We start from the raw sequence: 23,378 nt of genomic DNA, 5'->3' as shown, positions 1-23,378 counted from the left end.
ATGGACAGCAGCAAATCCTGGTCAGAAAGCCAAAGAGCTGAGACCAGCTTGGAGTGGAAAAATAAATTAGAAAAGTAGATTTGAATCCAGTTGTCAGTAATCAGCTCATCATTACATAAAAGAAAGGAAGAAGAAGAGTATGTGGAGGAAGTGAGTAATCAGAAATCAGATTAGCTCTACTGGAATGGACATAATTGTTACCTGGAGTATTCTGGGGAGTGCAAAGACTCAGACACAGAATTGGGACACATTTGGTAATCAGAAAGGAGTGTTTAAAAATACACATATACAAACATGATGGTAGTATAGTTGTAAAAACCTAGACTTGCTATCAAAGAAAGTAAGGTCAAAACCTAGCTCTGGCCAAAGTTCATTTCTTCAAATGAAGAAATAATTTGTAAGAGAAAACCCTTTTAAACTAAAATGTCTATATCCAGTATTGCTTTGGGTTTCTAAGTTATCTGCAGGTTCCTATCTGTTCTTTCTACCCCACTCTTTCCCTCTCCAAGGATGAGTCAGAGTTAAGGGCAAGAGTGTCTTATTGGCTCTTGGTGCTAAGAGGTAGAGCTTTCCCTATGAGAAGCTGAAGGACCAAAGCTGGATCAACAGAAGTATAGTAAAATAATTACCTTGGCTGATCTGAACACCATAATTCTAGTTATGTACCTGAAATTTTCATTAGCTTCCTAAGCAACCAAATCAACTTGATAGCTTATACTGAACATTCACAAACAATTATAAAGACTTTTCCTTTTTCTAAAAATCATTAATCCTTATTTTATACTTATACAGCTGATATTTGAAACCAGTGTACAACATTTTTATTCCTGTTAAACTGTATCCTATTGACTGCACCCTTAGGGTCCAGTCAGCTAAGATCTGGCATCTTAAGTATTAGCATAACCTCCTAGATTTGCATCATCCATGACAGGCAAATCTACCCTGAAGAAGTTTGAAATCAAATAAAGTAGCAAACTAAGTTTGGTAAATACTCCATCCTAAATAAGTCCTCTTGGAGATTAACAAAACACATTCCATACTGAAGGTTCTGTTAGCTTATGGTAAAGAACTCTAGTTAGCTGCATTTAATCTTGTATTCCCTCCCCCCCCCCTTTTTTTTTTCCTTTCTTTTGACCATGAAACACACCTTGGGAAATTCTGGTGTTAATAAGGAGTGGGACACTATGTTGTTATTAAGAAGAATGAGGTAGATTCATCTGAATTGACATGTTAATACCTTCAAGATATATTATTAAGTGAAAAAATTCAAATCCAAAACAATAAGCATAACCTAACCTCACCTTAAACAATGAATAAATAAATTCAATATATATGTGGGTATTTGTACATAAACACCTAAGCAAGAATATAGAAAGGACTGGAACAGTAAATACTTTACTGCTTTCAGTGGTTACATGTAGAAATAGGTGTAAAACCTAATTCATTGATGATAAATGGAGACTTTTGTATTTTACTCCAAATGTCTCCTCTTGTCTTAATTCTTTACATTAAGAATGTATAGTAAATCATTTAATAGACACATTTTTTAAATTAATACAGGACTGTAGGATGAAATGAACCAATATTTTAGTCAGTGGTTATATATAAAACTACATTTTTATGTTGTAACTGCCCAAGTAGGATTATACAAAACAAATAAATATCAATCTGTCCTTTTGGCAAAATAGAAACCAAAACTTGTCCCTCCTCTCCAGATTCTGAAAGTCAGTAAACAAGGCTTTGTGAGATGAGTTGAACAGACTTGAAATTAGTTGGAAAATATCTCCTACATAGTTTATTCAGATAAAAGTATGGGTATTATGTAGTATAACTCTTACAACCTATCTTGACTGACATGATGTTAAGATAAACAGAGACACAACCTCGAAAAATTCTAAAAGATTAAAATAAGAGGGCATCACTACTGGGTATTTACCCCAAAGATACAGATATAGTGAAAAGAAGGGCCATCTGTACCCTAATGTTCATAGCAGCAGTGGCCACATTCACCAAACTGTGGAAAGAGCCAAGACGCCCTTCAACAGATAAATGGATAAAGAAGATATGGTCCATATATACAATGGAATATTATGCCTCCATCAGAAAGGATGAATACCCCACTTTTGTATCAACATGGACGGGACTGGAAGAAATTATGCTAAGTGAAGTAAGTCAAGCAGAGAGAGTCAATTATCATATGGTTTTACTTACTTGTGGAGCATAAGGAATAACACAGAGGATATTAGGAGAAGGAAAGGGAAGTGAATTGGGAGAAATCAGAAGGGGAGACAAACCATGAGAGACTGTGGACTCTGAGAAACAAACTGAGGGTTTTGGAGGGGAGGGGAGTGGAGGGTTAGGTGAGCCTAGTGGTGGGTACTAAGGAGGACATGTATTGCACGGAGCACTGGGTGTGGTGCATAAACAATGAATCTTGGAACACTGAAAAAATAAAATTAAATAAAAAAAAATAAGAGGGCATCATAGAGCGGTGCAAAAAACTGGCTTTGGTGTTGGATATTTCGAGGTTCAAGTCCAGCCTCCTCTACTTTTTTTAAGTCTCAAGTTACCTCATTTGTAAAATAAGGTTGAGATTTAACTGAAAACTATTGAGTAATAATATCTCAAAATATACACCTAACATTTCCCCCCTACAACTTCCTATGTTGCTTTAAGGAGAAGGCTAGAAGTCTGAGAAAAATTAGAGCTCCATCAGAAATGAAATCATAATCTCACAAAACAAACTGAGGGTTGCTGGGGGGAGGGGGGTTGGGAGAAGGGGGGATGGGGTTATGGACATTGGGGAGGGTATGTGCTTTGGTGAGTGCTGTGAAGTGTGTAAACCTGATGATTCACAGACCTGTACCCCTGGGGATAAAAATATATGTTTATAGGGCGCCTGGGTGGCTCAGTGGGTTAAGCCGCTGCCTTCGGCTGAGGTCATGATCTCAGGGTCCTGGGATCGAGTCCCGCATCGGGCTCTCTGCTCAGCAGGGAGCCTGCTTCCCTGTCTCTCTCTCTCTGCCTGCCTCTCCGTCTACTTGTGATTTCTCTCTGTCAAATAAATAAATAAAATCTTTAAAATATATATATATATGTTTATAAAAAAAATTAAAAATTTAGAATATTATAAAAAATGCAATTAAGGAGTTTTCATAAAAGTTTACAATAAAAATGTTCACTTATTAAAAAAAAAAGAAATGAAATCAAAAGGGGTTTGGAATTCAAGAAAAGCCATTTAAGTTTCCCTGTGAACAGGTATTAAAATACTAACAACACAGTGTTTACTACTAAGCATGAGAGGAAGGGATATTGATGGAGTGACTCAACGGTTGTGCTCTGTGATCCTCATTTGTAACCACTGACTCCTTACAGAGGCAGCTGAGCTGTTTTGGCCCCAAAAATACTAATCCCAGTTCAAGTAAAATTAGAGCCAAAGACTTCAGAACCACAGCAGCTACACTCTATGTTAAAGGATTCGTAATAGGTACATAACATCTTTTACAGGCCTTTAGGAACATAATGAGGTTATGTCACTAAATGAGAAAGATGAGAGAAAATCTAAGAGAGGAAAGGGACTGAAGTTTATGAAAGACTTAAGGCAAGGGGGCCATAAGAAGTAGTTCAAAGCGGTCACAGATTTGTGACTTACAAGGGGTATAAGCCAAAAGTTATGAGGAAAAAAAATAAGACTTCAGGAAAGTGCCTAAGACTAAACTTTTAAATTAATAAATTTTAGAAAGCAATGGATTCACCTTATTTAGCATCCAACTAAAAGGGTAATATATTAAGAGAGACAGTTTGACCTTTCTGTTATTTTTATTAGTCCCTGGAATACTACTGTACACTACTTAAAAATGTAACCTTGGGAATAAAGAAAAGTATCACTTCAAGGTATTTCAGTAAATTGCACGTAATTTCTTCTCATAAGGACAAGGGACCTGGGAAATCTGTGTTCTGAGCTGTGGAAGTAGACTGTGTTGCCAGGGAAACAAAGTGGTACCAGGGATAAGTCCTTCATAATCAGCCTCCATACATTCTTCTTGGGATGAGGAGCTGCATTGCCAGCACCATTAATTTTAGGGAGGCAACCGGGGGGTATAAATCACTCCCATTGAAGATTTTCCATAGCAAATCTATTTAGTCCCTTTTATATACAAGTTAGCACCTATCATCCATAGCACCACTGCTGAGGGGAAATATTTTGTTATCTCGTGGTCTCCACCTGGAGCGATTTTTCCCAAGCCTTTCTCTCACATTTATTTTCTCTGTCATTGGTAAATTTGGAAAAATATATCTGCTCTATAGCTGAGTTCCACTCCATTCCTTCTCTCAGACAGAGACTAGTCTTCTGATCTTTCCTGCCTTACTATTTATTAGTACTTTCCTGCCTTAGTATATTCCCTAAATACTTGGTACTTAGTACTTCTCCAGACAGAGACATCAGCCCTGTCCAGACTTCCAGGGTCTAGGTGGGTAAATCAGGCTAATCTTCATGTTCAGTTAGGAAAGACACTTGGTTCCCTATTATCCATATCCTCTAACCTGACCTTTATTTGAAATAAAGAGGACTTTTTAAGACTTCACACATTTTAAAAAAATTTATGAAGCTGTTGGGAAACTGGGTGGAGAAGATGGATGCCCTGAATGGAAGCCCTTCAGAAATTCTAAGAAGGGTGCTTGAATATGATTAATTTATTTTAACTGTAGCCCAAATACCATATGCTTCAAAGAGTCTTAATCTTACGTCTTTCTGTAGGCCCCAAGAGGTCCATAAACTCCCTGAATATTTATAGAAATCTTTGCATGTAAGTGCACTTTTCTGTCCCTAAGAAAGGTTAAGAAACATCCACCAAATTATTGACAGTAATAAAAAAAAATTCTAAATAAATCCCAATGCCAGTTATTTTCAGCAAACCTATAATTTTAGATTATTCTTACTACCTCAAAGCTCCAAATACATATAAAATAAAATTTTGACTCTTATTTTCACTGTTAGTGAATGTAAGGTTTAGCTAAATATCTCCTACAAGAAAGTCTCTATTATATATATCAGCCTTAAAGCAGTCAGTTTGTGTTTTGTTTTGTTTTGTTTTCTCTGATAGCTCCTTGGCGAATTCATTGCCATCCTCAAGATAAATAAAATAAGGAATTTTTTCCTTACATTTTCAAAATTTTTGAGTTTTGTTTGTTTGTATTCTAAGGAAAGGCCAAATATTGAACAGCTGACAGCAAACTAAAAATTTACCATGCAGACATAGAGAGTAAAGGACTCCAAAGCCCATAAAATCTTTAATTTGGTTAAACAACACATACACACACAAAAATGCAAAAAAAAATACAAAAAGTATTCTGCAAAAAACTACAAGTTTGTACCATGGGCACATTTAGATTCAACAGTTAAGAAATTAATGTAAAAATTTACCTCATAACAGTGGTAACCTGAGCAAAACCAACAGAAATGGATGCAAAAAAGCATGAATTTCCCATTTTAAAAACAAACAGCTACAAATAAGTCAAATATTAAAGAATTAGAAACTTCGCAAAGAAGCAATATACCCTATGAGGGAGTCAGCAGATGAGGCCACAAGAATATTGAACACCTTCAAGAACCCAAGATATTAGAACAATCTGACAGACTATAAAATCATTATGTTAGAAGCTATTAAAGGAAGGATAATAATAGCTAACATTTATTTAGTGCTTGATTTGTAAAAATATAATCATTTAAGCAGCTTGGATAGATTTGAAAAAACACTATAATCAGTCAGAAATTATAAAAAGTATGAAAATAATAATTGTAGACTGTAAAATTGAAAGCTATAGATATAGATTAGATATAGTTATAAATATAGATATATAAAGACAGACAGGGAGAGAGATCTTTTTACCTTTGAGTTTCAGAAGAAAAGGACTCAGGATTAAGGAAAGATATATCCTCCAATTTAAAGGGCTTTCTGAGCACAGAACAGGATAAATAAAAGTAAACCACACTTAGAAAAAATAGTGAAGCTGCAGTACATTATAGAGAAAACCTTCAAAGTAACAAAAACAATGAATAAAAGATTATCTGCAAAGCTATGATATTTAGTTTCCAATAACAACATTCATTATATCTTCAAAGTGCTAAAATTCTAGATCCAGCTAAGCTCTCATTGAAGAATTACAGTGCAATAATAAACATTTTCAGAAAAACAAAGTTGGAAAAAATTATCATTTGTAGATCTTTATGGAAAGAAAGGAAAGATGACAAAAATTGGACCACAAAGGAAGGAATAAGCTGGAGGAAAAGTGAGCCACATCACTGCCAAACATAAGTAAATGTACTAAGTATATTCTTAAAAATAAATAAATAAACAAACAAAAAACAACATTTAGGGGAGGGTTACAAATGAGGTAGAACTAAAATATTGAGGAAAAAACTATTAAAAACGGAGTGGGGAAAGTAGAATGAAAACATAAGTTTTCAAGGAAGGTAGAAATATCACTTTGGTCTTTGTTAAGTCAATCATGCATGTTAAAATTGTAAAGGTTACCACAAAAATAGCAATAAAATGTATAATATCAAAACTGTAATAGGGAGAAGAAGCAATAAGGAAAAATAAAAAAGAGCCAAAAAAAGGGAATGGTGAAATGAAGACACACAGGAGGTAGAACAAATAAAATCATATGCATTAATAATCATGATAAATATGAATGTATAAGTTTGATAGCTCAGAGTAGGATGCTTCTTTTATCAGTTTTTTTCTAATCAGCTATGAGCTAAAAGAAACACATTGAAAACATATGATACAGAAAGGTGAAAATAAATTAATGGAAAATGTACACGTACACTATGGCTTCTCCAAGTTATCACCAAGGGTTAAAGACTGCAGATGATACTGGTGCTTAGGACAGGCAGAGAGGACAAGGATAGAAACAGGAAGTGGTCTTGGACACCAAACTGGACCATCTGGTCAAAGACACGATGAAGTTCCTGGAGATCTCTTTCTTTTTCTTTGTTGACTTCCTTTTGGGGCCATTTCTTGAGAATGAGATATTAAAGATGGCCATCTTTCAGAGACAATAAAAGGGGTCATTGAGAACCATAATGACTCATTGATCTACATGTCAAATTCTCCAAGGAAGTAGTAAGTGCCATTCATGTTGTCATCCTCTAGGCAATGCATCCATTATCTGAGGGAAGACTACTGGAGAAACAAATCAGCAAACCCTATTCTCTCCTTGCAAGGTAGCTGGGCACTCTGACTCCATGCTTGTGCATCTGATCCCATCTTTCCATAGTGGCAATGTTTCTGTTCCTCCATCCAGCTGGCTGCTGCTGATCAATGGTATTTTGCTGTCACCCTGGGTAACTTGGGAAAGCTATCTTTAATGCCATCTCTAACTCTGACCTCTGCAAGATTATCTTCTGATCAGGAGTTTCCTGATCATCTTAAAGATCCACACTTAGTGTCATTGTGGAGAACTCAGAATTCTTCTGTGACCAAGCCCATGTTTTTACACCAGCAAAATAAAGTGAATTAAAGCTAAGGGGAAAAAAATAGATATACCAGGCAAGTGTTAAACACCATAGGCTTTTGGACCCCCCAAAAAAATTTGTAGGAAAGGAAAGATTAATAAGAAGGAAAATTGCACCAGGAGATATAACAATCTAAACCTGTGTGCCTCTAAGTTGTAGCTTCAACTTTTTTCAAAGCAAAAATTCACGGAATTACAAAGAGAAGTTGATAAATCCATGACTCATAGAAATTTTATATACCTTCCTCAGCAACAGAGGATATAAGAGGCCAATAAAGTCTATGATACAAAAATCTGAAAAACATTAAACTAGTAACTCCCAAATAATCCTTTATAGAAATACACTAAGTTCTCCCTGCCAAGTGAAGAACTGTCCTGAGAGAGAACTGAAAACCCACCAGACCATAGGACTAGACAAATGAGGCCAGTTTACCCTTGTGCCTAAGGAAAAATCAAAACTAGAAACACTGTTGGGGGTTAAGGAAACAACCCCAAAAGGAAAGCTGAGAATCCAGCTCAACACTAGAGAGAAAGAACAGTGATGATAGCACTTAAGAAGGGGGTTCTCAAGCTAGGTATCCATAGACTCCAGGGAATTAAGCTTCTAAACTCACTGGAGCAGGCATCTTACAGGTAAAGGCCAGTGGTCTCAGGTTGACCACTTATCTGTGGTAGAAGTTGGACTAGGCCATAGTGGGTGATTTGGAGACACTCAAGCCAAGCTGATTGGTCATTTGAAATGGAGCAGACACTTCTGGGAATGGAGAATTTGGAAGTTCTATAGATCAGAGTGAAGGTGACCTTCCCATTTCTTTTCTCTAATCAGGCTTACAGGGAACAACAGTCTTTCACAAGGTCAAAAGTTTAGTTCTTAACATACCATGGCCTCCCTCTTTCCTGGTTCAGCCCAACCAATCTCCTAAAATACCTCATCTTTAGCCAGGAAGAAGCCAACAGGCTTTTAGAAAAATCTCTGAAGGGACACTGAAATTAACAACTCAACTGGGTTCATTTGACTGTCAAAGATCCCAAGAATATGGAAAGGTACAAAAGGTTTTCAGACAGAAGGTAGGTAGGAATAAAGTTTGGAGGCCCTACTCCCACACACACAAGCTGTGTGTCTTCAAATGCAGGTTTTAGGAAATGAGGGCAGAGAAAGATTAAATGTCTGGTTTAGTCAGTGAGCTGCATAGCCAAGATTAGAACTCCAGGCTCCCTGAGCCACTTCCTATGTGTCACACTGTTGCCTTATTTCCTGTTTTCCACTCTGGCTAGTCATTACACGAAATTTGAAAACCAGTCATCAGGCTAAAGAATGTAAAGTCTTTGGGTAATTAAGGATGTAGTTGATAAAGAGCCAAGAGAATGCAATCTATATGTAAAATATTTTCCCATATGTAAAGTAAACAGATGTGAACTCCAGCTATTAGGGTTAATATCCTGCTTCATTTTGCATTTGGTTATTGGTTTCATCAAAATTAGACTTGTTAAGAGTGAGGCATGCTGAAGTTTCTCCTGTTCATTTTGGTTTTAGTTTTTCAACAAAACTTACTACTTGAATTACCAAGAAATGAACTGATCCAATTAATAAATCAATCTAAAACTTATGTAATTTTGCCAGAGTCTTAAAGTACATATTTATCGATCATTTTGATAATAGGTAATAGAAATAATATAGCTTTTGTAAGAACTAAGTAACTCATTTAATTCTTCCTATAAAGGAGTAAACTAAAGACATTTGTGAAAGCAGATGGCTTGTTCTGCTATCTTCATTCGTTATGTGTTCATTACTGCTGTTTGTTCATTTTTATACTTTACACCAGAGATTGGTAAACTTTCCCTATAAAGCACCAGATAGTAAATATTTTCAGCTTTATGAGCCATACAACCTTGGTTGCAATTACTCACCTCTGCCACTGTAACAGGAAAGCAACCATGGATGGTATGTAAACAAATGAGCATGACTAGATTTGGCCCCAGGCTGTAGTCTGCTAGTTCTCTGCTCTGGAATATAAACCATAATGTGTGGCAGGACAGGGTAGTTTGCCAAGTGCAGTAGATAAGTCTAAACCAGTTGACTGACATTTTTATATGCAATTAAACTTACTTAATCTCTTCTCTTTATAACTTATTTATACATCTTATTTCACCAACAAGAGTATAAGCTTCTTTGATGATGGAGACAATACTTTATTAATTCACTCTTTTCCCTGAACTTCACACAGATGACATTTTCCAGAGAAAAGAGCATGGGCTTCCCTGTCGAACCGATCTATATTCAAATCCTGGTCCAGCCACTGATCAGTCATGTGAAACTGGATGGGTTATAGACTCTCAGTTTCCATTTCTTCATCTGTAAAACTGGGGATAATACCTATTTCACAGTGACGGATGCAATGACATGTAATGGAAATAATATACCTTCTGTAAGAACAAAGGCATTGAATTTTTTCTGTACAGGGCCGAAGACATATGCATGATAGTAAATGGCTTATTCTTTGTAAAGCACATAGTAACTGACTCAGTCTGAGTCCAGGTCAAAATCCTAAGTGTGATCTTTCAGTCCTGACTATAGGCCATAAATAAGGCTCTACCTGGCAGGCTTCATGGGGCAAAGCTGTCCTTCCTACACCAGAACAACAAGGTAGTCTACAAATAGGGCATCTGTATTTAAAACAAGATATACTCATTTCCTACACTTACTTTAAAAAACAGACTTTCCTTTATAAGTAACTACTATAAAATAGGAGGCAATGGACTCAGCACAGGGAAAATTCAAAGACTCAATCGATGCATGGCCTTACTTTTTTCTTCTCAAGGCTCTTTTGAGGATGATGCTTGAGAATAAATCTACTAGTATCTGGTCACAGGGTGGGTGGCAGAACCAGCTCCCCTGCCTCCCTTCAGCTTAAGGTATGTTACCACATATGGTGATGGTAATTGTTCCCACTCACATCCACACAAGCCACTTGTTTGCATCCTAAAATGATGTAATGGCTAAGGCTTGTCATTCTTTGTGTGGATTACTTATTCAACATGACCTTGAAGGGCTAATACAGACTTAAAACCAATCTATTTGGGGTGTAGCTCTTTACCACTCCAGTGGTAGAGGAAGGGCTCATTCTATGGTAATTACTGTGGTTTACAGGATGTCTCAACTGTATTGTACAGAATTTATAACCCCAGTATTATAAGGTAGGAAGTAAGCAATGGGTGATGACGGCAACATTCCAGGCTCTGTTTGTTTGCTGCTTATTAAGATGAAAGGGCACTATGTGGCTAGTATTTCTTCCAACTAGAATGGAAACAAATGAGGTGCCTTTCAATATCCAAAGCACTGTGATACTTTGGTTAGGACAATGATGATCTAAACCATAAAGGTCACAGAGTCAAGATAAGAGGTCACACTGCCAAGAAGCAAAAGAGAAGACATTAAAAGGATTGATCAATGAGAACACTCTGCTGTGGTTTCATTTTTCTCCTGGATGTTATAGAAGAGATAAAGTGAAATCTGAGAAAACAGAATCTCCTGGTACCTATGGGAGAGGATACAACATACTCTATAACATCAAAGAGACACAAATTGTATTGCAATTTGTGAGCAGTCAGGGGAAAGAAACTTGTTTTGGTTCTGCCAAGATTGCAGAGCACATGAGAAGTGAGAAAAAGACTAAGAATTAGCAGTGAACACCTAAGGGAAAAAAAACTTCCTAAGGATTTCTTCTTTGTAGATAATTAACTTGGGGATCATTCTCATTTTTGGCTCCTTCCACAGTTTGGCTATTGTGGACATTGCTGCCATGAACACTAGGGTGAAGGTGCCCTTCTTTTCACTATATCTGCATCTTTGGTGTAAATACCCAGTAGTACAATTGCTGGGTCATAAGGTAGCTCTATTTTTAACATCTTGAGAAACCTCCATACTGTTTTACAGAATGGCTGTACCAGCTGCATTCCCAGCAACAGTGTAAGAGGGTTTCCCTTTCTCCACAACCTTGCCAACATCTGTTGTTTCATGTGTCAGGAACCGAAATTTTAACTGAAAGAGACAACTGAACTTCCAGTATTATAGCACTTTATATAAAACAGAAAAGGCCTAATTGTCTGTACTCATAAGGAGGGTCAAGAGCCCACAGACTCCTTCCTGGGAGGACCTCATCTCTCACCTCTGCTCCACTTCCTTCACTTGCTCCTTCCTATCCCACTTGGACCTGGATCCTGCTTTTCTTGTTCAACTATTTACATTCTCAAAATTGTTAAGTTGTGGAAAGAAAACAATGTCAGAGTTTAGGTGACTTCGGGCCCCAACCTAGCCCCAGCTTTCTGTTTTGTCTAGAAAACATGTAACTCAGCCTACAGTGATCAACAAAACCTAAAGAAAGATCATCCATTCCCTTTGTTGCTCTCTTCACTCTGCAGGGTTACTTAAAATTTTTGCTTTCACTGATCTGTGCATTTTTGTTAAAGAGTTGTTTACCCAGACAAAGAACATAGAGGCTGTTCTCCCAGCTCAATGTGTCAAAAGACCAAAGTCCTCTTCTCTTTCAGGCACCCCCTGCCCTCTTCAACTAGCACAATCAGGTGAAAGGCTGTGATTCAGAGCTCTCCTTCACCACACACACTATAGGGTGGAGCCTAGGCCTCTGTGGACAGCCCTGCTGTCCCCCACTGGGCAGCCATGTGACCTTGTAAGAGCTACGGAACTCCTCTAGACCTCAGTGGCACCATAAGTCCAATGAGTGATAATAATAGTCCCCCTCTCACAGAAGCATTGTGAGCAAGAGATTAAAGAATCCATGTGAGCTGCTTAGCTCAATACTTGGCATTGTACAGGCTCAATAAATGACTGCTGCTCTCATTAGTCCCGAAGGGCCTTTCTCTAAAGTCTCTGCTTATAAGAGGCCTGGGAGTTGTGGTGCTCAGATTTTAATATGTGCTCAATAATAACTGACACGTTCTAGAAAGAGAGTATGAGCTTGTTTCCAGTGCAGTGACACTTTCTACTATGGGCCCTTGCTGGGACCCCACAGAGATTGGTTCCCAAGGGCCAGCCTCACAGATAGATGAATGTCTTTAGTTCTATCAAAATCACCCAACCCTGTGAAAATAGGTCATCCACCTATTTTGACCCCTGAAATCCATATATGAGGGCAAAGTCCTTCATCCCTTAATTGGAGATCATGCTTAACTTCAAAAGTTCCCTAATATACATGCCTTAGCACTCTGAACACAGATGATCCTTTCTTTCCTCCTAAAAGTAGTCTCAGGACCATCATAGCAAATTAAGAGGTTGAAGCCCAAGCCCAAGGGCAGGAGTGGGGATGGGGGGTTATAAATTATAAGTTGCCATTCCAATCTGTCTGAATACTCAGACAAAGATGGAGATCTCTCTTTCCTGTTGCCCCTTCTAAGTGTAAGTATGGTGGCAAAAGGTCCTTCTCTTCCCCTTGTCATGGTTAACTCCATATGAACATAAACATGAACATAGAGAATCAGCTGTGTCTGGTCTTATGAGAACACTCTCAGAAGAGAGACTGACAACTCCATGCAGATGGTGCAAGGAGGAAAATATTGTTCTGGTAAAAGACTAAAGATATTCTCCAGGCCAACCCTGAAGGTCTCAGTTAATGAACCATTATTGATCTAAGCAGAGACTAAATGCAGAAAGAGCATGAGGTTGATGCGATGGAGCGAGCAGGTCGAGGCAGGCAAGGCAGGGTGGGATCACCAGGGACAGAGAAAACAAGGACAAAAGGAAATGGGAGGGAGAGACTGCTGAGACCCAGGGAACTCTGACCTTTAGACTGTCACATAATCCCAACCCATGTAAGGATGTAAGATTTACATGTATCTCAAGCTCTCTTCTGTGAAACTTTTAACAGGATGCCTTGGTAAAGTCTGAAAAAGCTCCTCAAAAAAGTAGCTCAACTACAGAATCTTCATTTCCCCACAAAAGCCAAAAGAGTTGGAGACTAGGAATGAACAGTTTAAAGAGTTTTAGGAACCAGGGGGACCTCAGTGTCTCAGCTGGTTAAAGTGTCTGACTCTTGGTTTGGCTCAGGCATTGGGCTCCCTGCTGGGCATGGAGCGTGCTTAAGATTCTTTCTTTTCCTCTCCCTCTCCCTGTCCCTTCCCGCTCTTTCCCTCACTCTCTCAAAAAAAAAGTTTTAGGAACCAGGACAATTGAAGGAGATGTTAAGTATTTTTCATAATAGCTTTTTTTTTTTTTTTAAGATTTTATTTATTTTATTTGACAAACAGAGATTACAAGTAGGCAGAGAGGCAGGCAGAGAGAGAGAGAGAGAGGAGGAAGCAGGCCCCCTGCTGAGCAGAGAGCCCAATGCGGGGCTCCATCCCATCATGACCTGAGCGGAAGGCGGGGCTCCATCCCATCATGACCTGAGCGGAAGGCAGAGGCCCTAACCCACTGAGCCACCCAAGCGCCCCTCATAATAGCTTTTAATGAGGGTTTCACCTAGTAGTATGACACAACACCACCAGGACAGGGACAGTGAGGCTTACATTTTTTGAGAAGATATTATTTCTGTCATATACACAGTGTAGTTCCTTGTATCAACTTTGTGTGTGTGTGTATGTGTGTGTGTGTGTTTTATGTGTGTGTGTGGTTTTTTTTCTTTTGTTTTTCTGTGAAGGAATGGACCCAGCATAGATAAAGGAATGTCCAGTGTTAAATGACAGGAAAAGGCAATAATTGTGGAGCATTCATAGGTACAGTGCAAATTTAATTACCAGACCCCAGAAGAGTATAGTCTCTAATTGGAGCTACTTCCTTTTTTCCCTTTACTGCTGTCCCCTTGCCCTGTCCTTCACCGATTTTTTTTCCCATAGTAAAGATCACAAGAAACAGCTGCTCTGTTAGAAACCCTCTATCCTACTAATTAGATCTACTTTGCTCCTGGTTAAGAATAACACATGGGATATCAAGGCTTAGCTTTTAATAAAAAGTACATTTAAATTCATTGTTTCTTTGGATTTTAATAATATTCCTTGAGATAACTTTTATTTGATAAACCATATTGGGAATCACTGATAGAGTATACATTTGTAGGATACTTCTCTAAATTTCTTCTAAAGGAATTTTTTTTTCAGAGGAACATTGTCACATTTCTACAACCCCTCATCCACAATTCTAAAACCCAAAAAGCTCTGAAAATGGAAAGTGTTTCATAACACAGTTGGCAACAAAAGCTGATCTGGCCTGAACTCATTTGAAGTCAAACCCTGACCTGAACTGACATAAGCCTGGTTACAGTTTCCATTTATCCCACAATGTAAATGTAAATGTAAATGTAAATGTAAACACACTTTTCTGCAGAACTATTAATGGGTTTTATTACACAGTGCTGCCCTAGACCCCATTTTACATGCTATATTGTACATTACTATTCTAAAATCTGAAAAGGGGGCACCTAGGTGGCTCAGTGGGTTAAGCCTCTGTCTTTGGCTAGGTCATGGTCTCAGAGTCCTGGGACTGAGCCCCGCATCAGGCTCTCTGCTTGGTGGGGAGCCTGCTTCCCCCTCTCTCTCTGCCTGCTGCTCTGCCTACTTGTGATCTCTCTCTCTCTCTCTGTCAATTAAATAAATAAAATCTTTTTTTTAAAATCTGAAAAAATCTGAATTCTGATACACATCTGGCCTAATAAGCTTTAGATTAGAATTCATGGTTCCATAAACACTTGTTAAATAAATAAACAAATGAACTAAGGACTTCATGAGTACATGTTTTACTATCTAACCCCAGGCTAGCTTCTGAGCAATAGCTCTGATTCCCTTTGTCATCTCAGACATTCATCTCAAAGAGAGAGGAGCTCTGAGTCTTTGGCACTGCCAACAGCTTCCAGGTTTCCTCTTGTCATATACACTGATAAATGGAGGTTGAGCATTGGGCATCCACTGGATCATTATACCACATCATCCATTTAACTACTCACTCCTCCATTCACCCACCAAATATGTATTAAGTGTTACCACCAGGCTCTATGTTAGTATAAGAAATACAAAAATGAATGAGACATACTCTCTACACTCTAAAAACTCCTATTTATATACAGAGAACAGACTGGTGGTTGCCAGATGTGGACATGGGAGGCCAAAATTGGTGAAGGGAACCAAAGGTACAAACTTCCAGCTATAAAATAAGTAAGTCATGGGATGTAATGTGCAGCATGGTGACAGTTAATAATACTGTTTCCATATTTGAAAGTTGCTAAGAAAGCAGATATTAAAAAAGTTCTCTTAACAAGAAAAAAAATTTTGTAACATGTATGATGATAAATATTAAGTAGACTTACTGTAAACATTTCACAATATATACAAATACTGACTAATCTAAAGAATTATATGTTACATGTCAATTGTGCTTCAATAAAAAATAAGCTTTTAGAGTGAAACTAAAAATCAGGGAAAAAATGAAAATAAAAACCTTGTTTGTAATATTAATATTATGAAGCAGTATATTAGAATTATCTTCTCCTGTATAAAATAGTCACTCATGCATTCTAACACACATTTATTAAATTCTACATTATGTCAATCATTAAGGATACAAAAGTGAACAGACCTTGCTAAGGGGGCACTAACTCTAGTGGGATAGGAAAATGTATCCTTTTTCAAACACGCTATCACAGTGAAGAGAAAATTCCTATCTCTGGCGAAGAAAGTCAAAAAGCTTTCCCAAAGGTGGTGATGTCTGAGCTAGAGTGGTTGCTTATTTAGGGAGATGCATAGAGAAATGGTATACTAGGAGAAGTCACAGCATGGGCAAAGGCAAGGAAGCTGGAACTAGTTTGGTATGTAGAGCTAGAAACTACTTGGAATGGCTGTAGTTCAAGATGCACGTGGGAATAGAACATAACGAAAGTTGAAAAGAGCCAGATCATCAAAGGACTATGTGCCAAGCTAAGGAGTGTATACCTTTTCCACTAGACAATGAGAAACACTTGAAGTATTTTTCTTTTCTTTCCTTCTTTTTTTTTTTTTAAAGTAGGTTCCATGCCCAGCTTGAACTCAGGACCCTGAGATCAAGACCTGAGCTGAGATCAAGAGTCCGATGTTTAACCGACTGAGCCACCCATGTGCCCCTTGAAAGATTTTAAAGTAGCCGAGGGACATGATCAGACTCATACATGAGGAGGAGTCCTCAGATGGGGAATAGTTTGGAGGAGAACAAAGGTAGTGTTTCCAGCAAGATGCCCTTAGAATATGCAAATGAGGAATATTGGTGTCTTGCACAGCTGGCCCTAAGTGAAAGTTATGAGACCCTAAATGAACTCATGAAGAAAGAAGAAGATTTTCACCATTCCTTTGCCACCCTACTTTCCTTTCCTATGTCTCACTTCCCCATGGAGGTTCCCAGTGACTCTGTGATATTCAAACTGGCCAAGCTTCTTCTTCTCCTTCAAAAAAAAGAAAGATGGTGCTGCATTTCTCTTAAAACGAAGGACAGCGTAATAACAAATACTTTTCCCTTAATATATTTTTTGCAGCAAGGGAAGGAGCAGTAATTTACACAACAAAACATCATTTTCTCCTTCCTTTTTCCTGAGTACTTCTTATACCTTTTACATCCTCTGAAATTTCAGAGGCATCCCAAGAAGGAAGTAGTAACAACGAACTATTCACATGCAGCCCCTGGGGTCAGCATGGTGTGTCACAGATTTTTTGTGAATTCTGGAGTAGTTAATAAAATCTAAATAAGGGCAATAAAGAAACGATTCAAACAACTGCCGGTCAGTTCTTTTATATATGTATAGAAAAAAATGAGTGCCTAGTAATTCTTGGGTAGAGCTCAGAACCACCAAGGGGAAGGAAATATGTATTTGCATCCTTTGATAGGAGAGTATATAACAAGGACTAATCTTATCTCTTGATCTGAAAACACTCTTCAGCCTGTTATTGGCTTCAGAAAGATGGGATGTGAGTGAAAGGGACTTTCACATCACTTAGTGTGGTTATAGTCACATGGACATCTTAATTAACAAGGTAAAGATAGTGATATGGTTTGATCTGAAATGTTTTTCTAAATTGTCTCCTTCATCTGTGCACCATTTGGTTCTATTAAAATTACGTTAGGATTGTTGCCTTCTTTGGAGGCCTCTTTTTAGATACCTAGGAATGAGTCCTACATGAAGCTTCATCCCAAGAAGTTAAGTGGCTTAGAATTACACAGCTAGCTTAGAAAAGATCAGAATCTAAGCTTTGATTTCTGATTTTCTCTTTATCCACAAATTTCCTATTGTCTGACTATAACCTCATGAAGAAGCCTGACTAGGAAGATGCTTCAAGATCGAAGTTACACAAAATTGCTCAAATAAGAAAATATTTATTGAATATAAATAAGTGAACGCTAAGCACTACCTGACACCCTCACTCTATGGGCCTTAAAACACAACTACAAAATGTCAGTGGCCTGAATATAATTCTTCATCTGAGCTGTAGTTGGAAATCACTCCATGAATAACCTAGGAAGTTCATGCAATTCACCAAGCCTCGGTCTCCTTATTTGCAAAAACAAAACAAAAAAAAGATGGAATGATCTCTTCCCTGTCAATTTTTCAATACTATTGCAATTTTTCAGGAGGACCAGGTGCTGGTCCACCAATTCTGGCCCATGGGTCAAATCTAGCCCACCACCTGATTTTGTAAATAAAGTTTTATTGGAACACAGCCACATCCCTTTATTTATGTATTGTCTTTGACTGCTTTCATGGAGAGTTAAGATCATATGGTCTACAAAGCATAAAACATTGACTGTCTGATGCTATAAAGAAAAAGTTTGCCAACCTCTGGTTTAGATTTTTATCTGTGAGCAAAAATTTTTAATATAGCATATATATTTTATATTTGGTACAGAAATAAACCCAGGGGCAGAGGATTCATCCTACTAGTAGATGGGATACCTAAAGCACCAAGCTTGGATTGACCTAGCTGTGTGGTAAGCACTCAGGAATACAGTAGGGTGAGCACCCTATAGTTGATGAGTCTCTTAAACCACTTACACCGGTTGAGTCTCCAGAGCAGCTAGAAGGTACCAAGAATGCATCAAATATAAATAAGTTAAAATTTAAAAATAAACTCGGAAATGGTAAGACATTATAGAAAATGACAAGATCTTTCCCCCAATAGGCTGTATATCCTATAGGAATTAAGGGATCAAAAAAAGGCAAATATTTTACACTATGAACACGCTGCTAAGTTTTCACTGAAAAGTCCTCCATATGCATCTATACAATGGATAGATCAAATATGTCTATGCAATTTTAAAAACTGAGATATAATAAAGTACACAACTTTTAAGTACATGCTTTAATCAATTCTTATCTACGTATGTAACTGAGTAACAAATACTTAGATCAAAGTATTGAACATTTTCAACACCCCAGAAGTCTCCTTCGAGTTCTTATTCAGTTAATAACACCCTAAAGAAATCAGGTATTCTGGTGTCTGTCATCGTAAATCAGTTATGCCCAGCTTTTGAACATCCTATCAATAGAATCAGACAGTATATACTCATTTGTGCCTGGCTTCCTTTGCTGTGAACAAACATCATGAATTCAGGATCAGTCATTTCCTCTCTTCATTGTGAAGTCCATCAAAACAACACAAAAGGGGCACCTGGGTGGCTCAGATGGTTAAGTGTCTGTCTTCGGCTTAGGACATTATCCCAGGATCCTGGGATCAAGCCCCGCATTGGGCTCACAGCTCAGTGGGAAGCCCGCTTCTCCCTTTCCCACTCCGCCTGTTTGTGTTCTTTCTCTCACTGTGTCTCTCTTTGCCAAATAAATAAATAAAATCTTTTAAAAAAGAAAAACACAAGAAAACAACAGAAATTAGGGCAGCTGATCCACACTGCCTACCTAGATCTACCTTTAGCTAACATGTTAGCTAAAGGTAGAATCTTAGGCCCCCCCCGGGTGGCTCAGTGGGTTAAAGCCTCTGCCTTGGCTCAGGTCATGATCCCAGGGTCCTGAAATCGAGCCCTGCATCAGGCTCTCTGCTCGGTGGGGAGCCTGCTTCCCCCTCTCTTTCTGCCTACTTGTGATCTCTGTCAAAAAAAAAAGAAAAGAAAAGAAGAGAAAAAAAAGGAAAGAAAAGAAAAAATCTTAAAAAAAAAAAAAAAAAAAGTAGAATCTCACTATTGAAAGTTGCACTGCAGTTTTCAAATGGTGAATATCGCCCTAGCAGCTAAAAGCCAGAGGGGGAAGACTCTTCAGTAATCAAATGCTTGCCTGTGCCTTGCCTGCTAAGAATAAAACCTGTACCCTCAGCAGTCTGTCTGCCTCTAAGATCCCCACATATCTGCCAAAGGCCCATGCCTCAGCTTAAACCCTGGTACAGCACCTCTGCATCTAGAGAAACACGATCAGCTGTATAAGTGGCCTCTTGACGGTGGACAAAACTGCCACAAGTTTTAGAGACCTGTTTGGTAGTTGCTACAGACTCACCAATGCTAAAGGCACCTTTGAAGCAAGAAACCTCCATCCTCACACAATAGTTTGTTCTCACTAACTGCACTTCTTGTTAATGTCCTAAGACTTAGCCCACTGATACAGAGATGTTTGGGTTTGGGTCTGTGAGGTGGTCTGATAACTGAGACTTCTCTTCTACCCTGAGTTCTGAACCAGTTGAGAAATAATACAAAAAAGTCAGAGATGGAGAGCCAAAATATTCTATGTTTTACTGATAAAGCTTAGGTCAATGGACATAGATTACATCTGCAAGCAGACAGACTTCCTAAATACCATACCCTACAATGAGACACTCACAAGTCCAATTACAGACAATACATCACCTCAAGCCTGTCCTGACATGGAAAAGCTGAGGAGAATTTTGGCTCCCTGTGGGCAGTTCTCCCCTAAGGAGGGGGGAGAGGAAGGAGCTGAGTTATATGTGCTCACTTTCTCCTTCCAAACTCACCAAGCAGATTAAATCATCTTCCCTGGAAAGACACAAATGAGTGAAGCTTCCTCCGCATAGAAGGAAGTATCAGGAAAGTAAGAATCCTTCAACAGAAATATAAACGACCAATAAACTATTGGCTGATATACTATTAGTATTGTTAATAGTTAGAAATATTAAATCATACTTAAAACATGGAGTAAATAGTAATCAAAATATGTTGTGGACTGATTGAAAACCCTTTTCACTGTCTGTAAGAGATGTTCATACTTTTTCAAATGGCTTTAGATGTCAGAAAACAATATAGCTTGTAAGTAGGGGATCTATTTTTTTCTTATTATGACAGGGAGTACTTTGTTCAAACTCATCAGAGAAATGGACAGCTTAGGTCTATAACAAAGCATTGTATTTAAAGCATAGGTCAGTAAATGTATGTGAGAGTATATATTGCTACATACAAATTAGCCAGTCAGAACACAACTTTTCAATGTTTAACACAGAATAAGCTTCCCTGTAAAAGCAGCATCTTTGTGACATGTTAACTTTCGTACTGCTCTCCTTCTTCCTCCTCTCTCCTCTAACAGAATCCACACCGACCTCCTCATAAGCCTTCTCAAAGGCAGCCATGTCCTCAGAGGCCTCAAAAAAAAACTCTCCTCCATACCCTCATGCATGTATCAGTGAACAGAGGCATGCATGACATGCATCAGGCCAAACTTGTGGTCCAGGTGAGTCCAGGCCCCCAAAATCGCTCAGGTGGTGGTCAGCATGCACACAGCTCACTGTACTTTGGCAGATCTCCACCACATACCACACTGGGAGGCTGGCATTTAATGCCAACCTTGAAGCCAGTGGAGCACCAGTCCATAAACTGGATGGTATGCTTGGTCTTGATGGTGGCAGTGGCAGCACTGACATATTTAGGAACCATGTAAACATGGTACAACAGGCAGTAAGCCATGTATTTACCATGGCCAGGGTCACATTTCACCATCTGGTTGACTGGCTCAAAGCATGCATTGGTGATCTCTGCTACAGAACGTTGTTCATGGTAGGCTTTCTCAGCAGAGATGACAGTGGCATATGTGGCTAGAGGGAAGTGGATACAGGGATAAGGTATGACATTGGTCAGGAGTTCTGTCAGATCAACATTCAGGGCTCTTCCAAATCTTAGGGAAGCAGTGATGGAAGACATAATTTGACCTATCATCCTATTCAGGTTAGTGTAGATTGGGTGGTCGATATCAAGGTTTCTATAATAGATGTCATAGATGGTCACATTGTCTACCATGAAAGCACAGCCAGAGAGCTACAGTGTGGTGTGGGTGTGGGTAGGGAGGATGGAGTTGTAGGGCTCAGCTACAGTTGTGGAGACCTGGAAGGCTGGGTAAATGCAAAGTTCCAGTTTGGATATTACTTCACAACTGTGATGCTAATTATTCAGACGATACTTTTAAGTCATGAATTACCTTTGTGCAAGACCAATCTCAAAAATCTTAAGGTTTAAGAACAGAAGAGAGAAAAAAAATGCCAGACTATCTAAAATGATGGATGAAATATGTTTTTCAAAACTAAAAATTAGAAGAATACCTTCCATATGTGAGATACAACATAAATGATAGGGTGATCATATTGAAAGCTTCACAGCTAAGTTAGCAAAGTCAACTAAATCTTGCATGTTATAAAATACATTTTCTAAACTAAGAACAGAAGTATAAATAGCTGTTTTAGTGAAGTCTTATTCTCCTACCATGCTCATGTAATATTAAAACATATTATATCTCACTACCAATAAAAACACTAAAATTGGTTCCACGCTTCTATTTAAATAAACTCCTTAAGCTTCCTCACGCCTGATGTCTTCTTCATGTGCCATTAATTCTATGAATGCTCAAAGTCAGTGAAGCAACCCTCTAGCTAGCTTCAGGAGTTATTGTTGGATCTTAAGACACTTAACCAAATTATCATAACACCTTTTTGGTGCTCTTCACACCATTGCTTCACAAATTATCTTTGATTTAATTCATCAAAGAGTTCCTGAGAGATTGAAAATAACCGTGTTTCAGAATCTTAAAACTCTAATAATGCCAGCCCATCCTGGTCCAACCCTGGCTTGACTTTTAACAAATAGTGTGTCTCAGGAAAGTGATTTAACTTCTCTTTCCCTCAGTTCCCGCCCCCCTTAATCTGCAATAGGCAGGTGATACCAACTTCATTCGGGTTCTTGTATGCACTGAATGGGAAACTACACATTCATTGCACAGAATGGTATCAAGCCCATAGTGATAGCCAACTATTCTGCCTATAAAAGATATTCATGCATCTTCACCCAGATGGGTAGTTTTAATTTTATTCACTTCAGGGATTTCCAAGTCTTGTGATGATTCAGCCTTTGTTAATGGTAACTCTGTGATATAATGCTATTAATCATAATATAGTCAGCTCTCAATTATCCATGTTCCTGGACAGGAGCATTGGTCTGAGTTAAACACACACACACACACACACACACATTCTCAAACACACATACACTCACACAGGCAGATTCACACATGTCCTTCTTCCTTACAGGAATGCCACAGACTGAATGTTTGAATCCCCTCAAAATTCATATGCTGAAACTTAACTCCCATTGTAACAGTATTTTGCAGTGGAACCTTTGGGAGGTGACTGGGTCATGAAGCAGAGCCCCCTCATGAATGAGATTAGTGCTCTTATAAAAGAGGCCCCAGAAAACTCCCTGCCCCTGTTAGAACACAGGGAGCTCTCACCAGACACCAAATCTACTGGTGCTGTGATCTTGAACTTCCCAGCCTCCAAAACTGTGAGAAATAAGTTTCTGTTGTTTATAAGCCACCCAGCGTATGACACTGTTATAGCAGCTCAAATGGACTAAGACAGAGGGTACCATGTTAAGCCTGAGGCTACCCTATACTTTA

At 38.4% G+C, this 23,378-nt stretch overlaps 2 pseudogenes; both read right to left on the bottom strand.

Moving 5' to 3' along the window:
- LOC131825839 (thymidylate synthase-like) overlaps window positions 1–20,022 on the bottom strand; it is a 43,827-nt pseudogene extending 23,805 nt beyond the window's left edge.
- Window positions 20,023–20,977: 955 nt separating this feature from the next.
- On the bottom strand, window positions 20,978–21,844 carry LOC131825732 (tubulin alpha-1 chain-like; annotated as a pseudogene).
- Window positions 21,845–23,378: the final 1,534 nt, after the last annotated feature.

Source organism: Mustela lutreola, chromosome 1 (assembly GCF_030435805.1).
Source record: "Mustela lutreola isolate mMusLut2 chromosome 1, mMusLut2.pri, whole genome shotgun sequence".
Classification (NCBI taxonomy): Eukaryota; Metazoa; Chordata; class Mammalia; order Carnivora; family Mustelidae; genus Mustela; species Mustela lutreola.
Note: the sequence above shows the minus strand (reverse complement) of the source record. Positions and strands in the feature narration are given on the sequence as shown.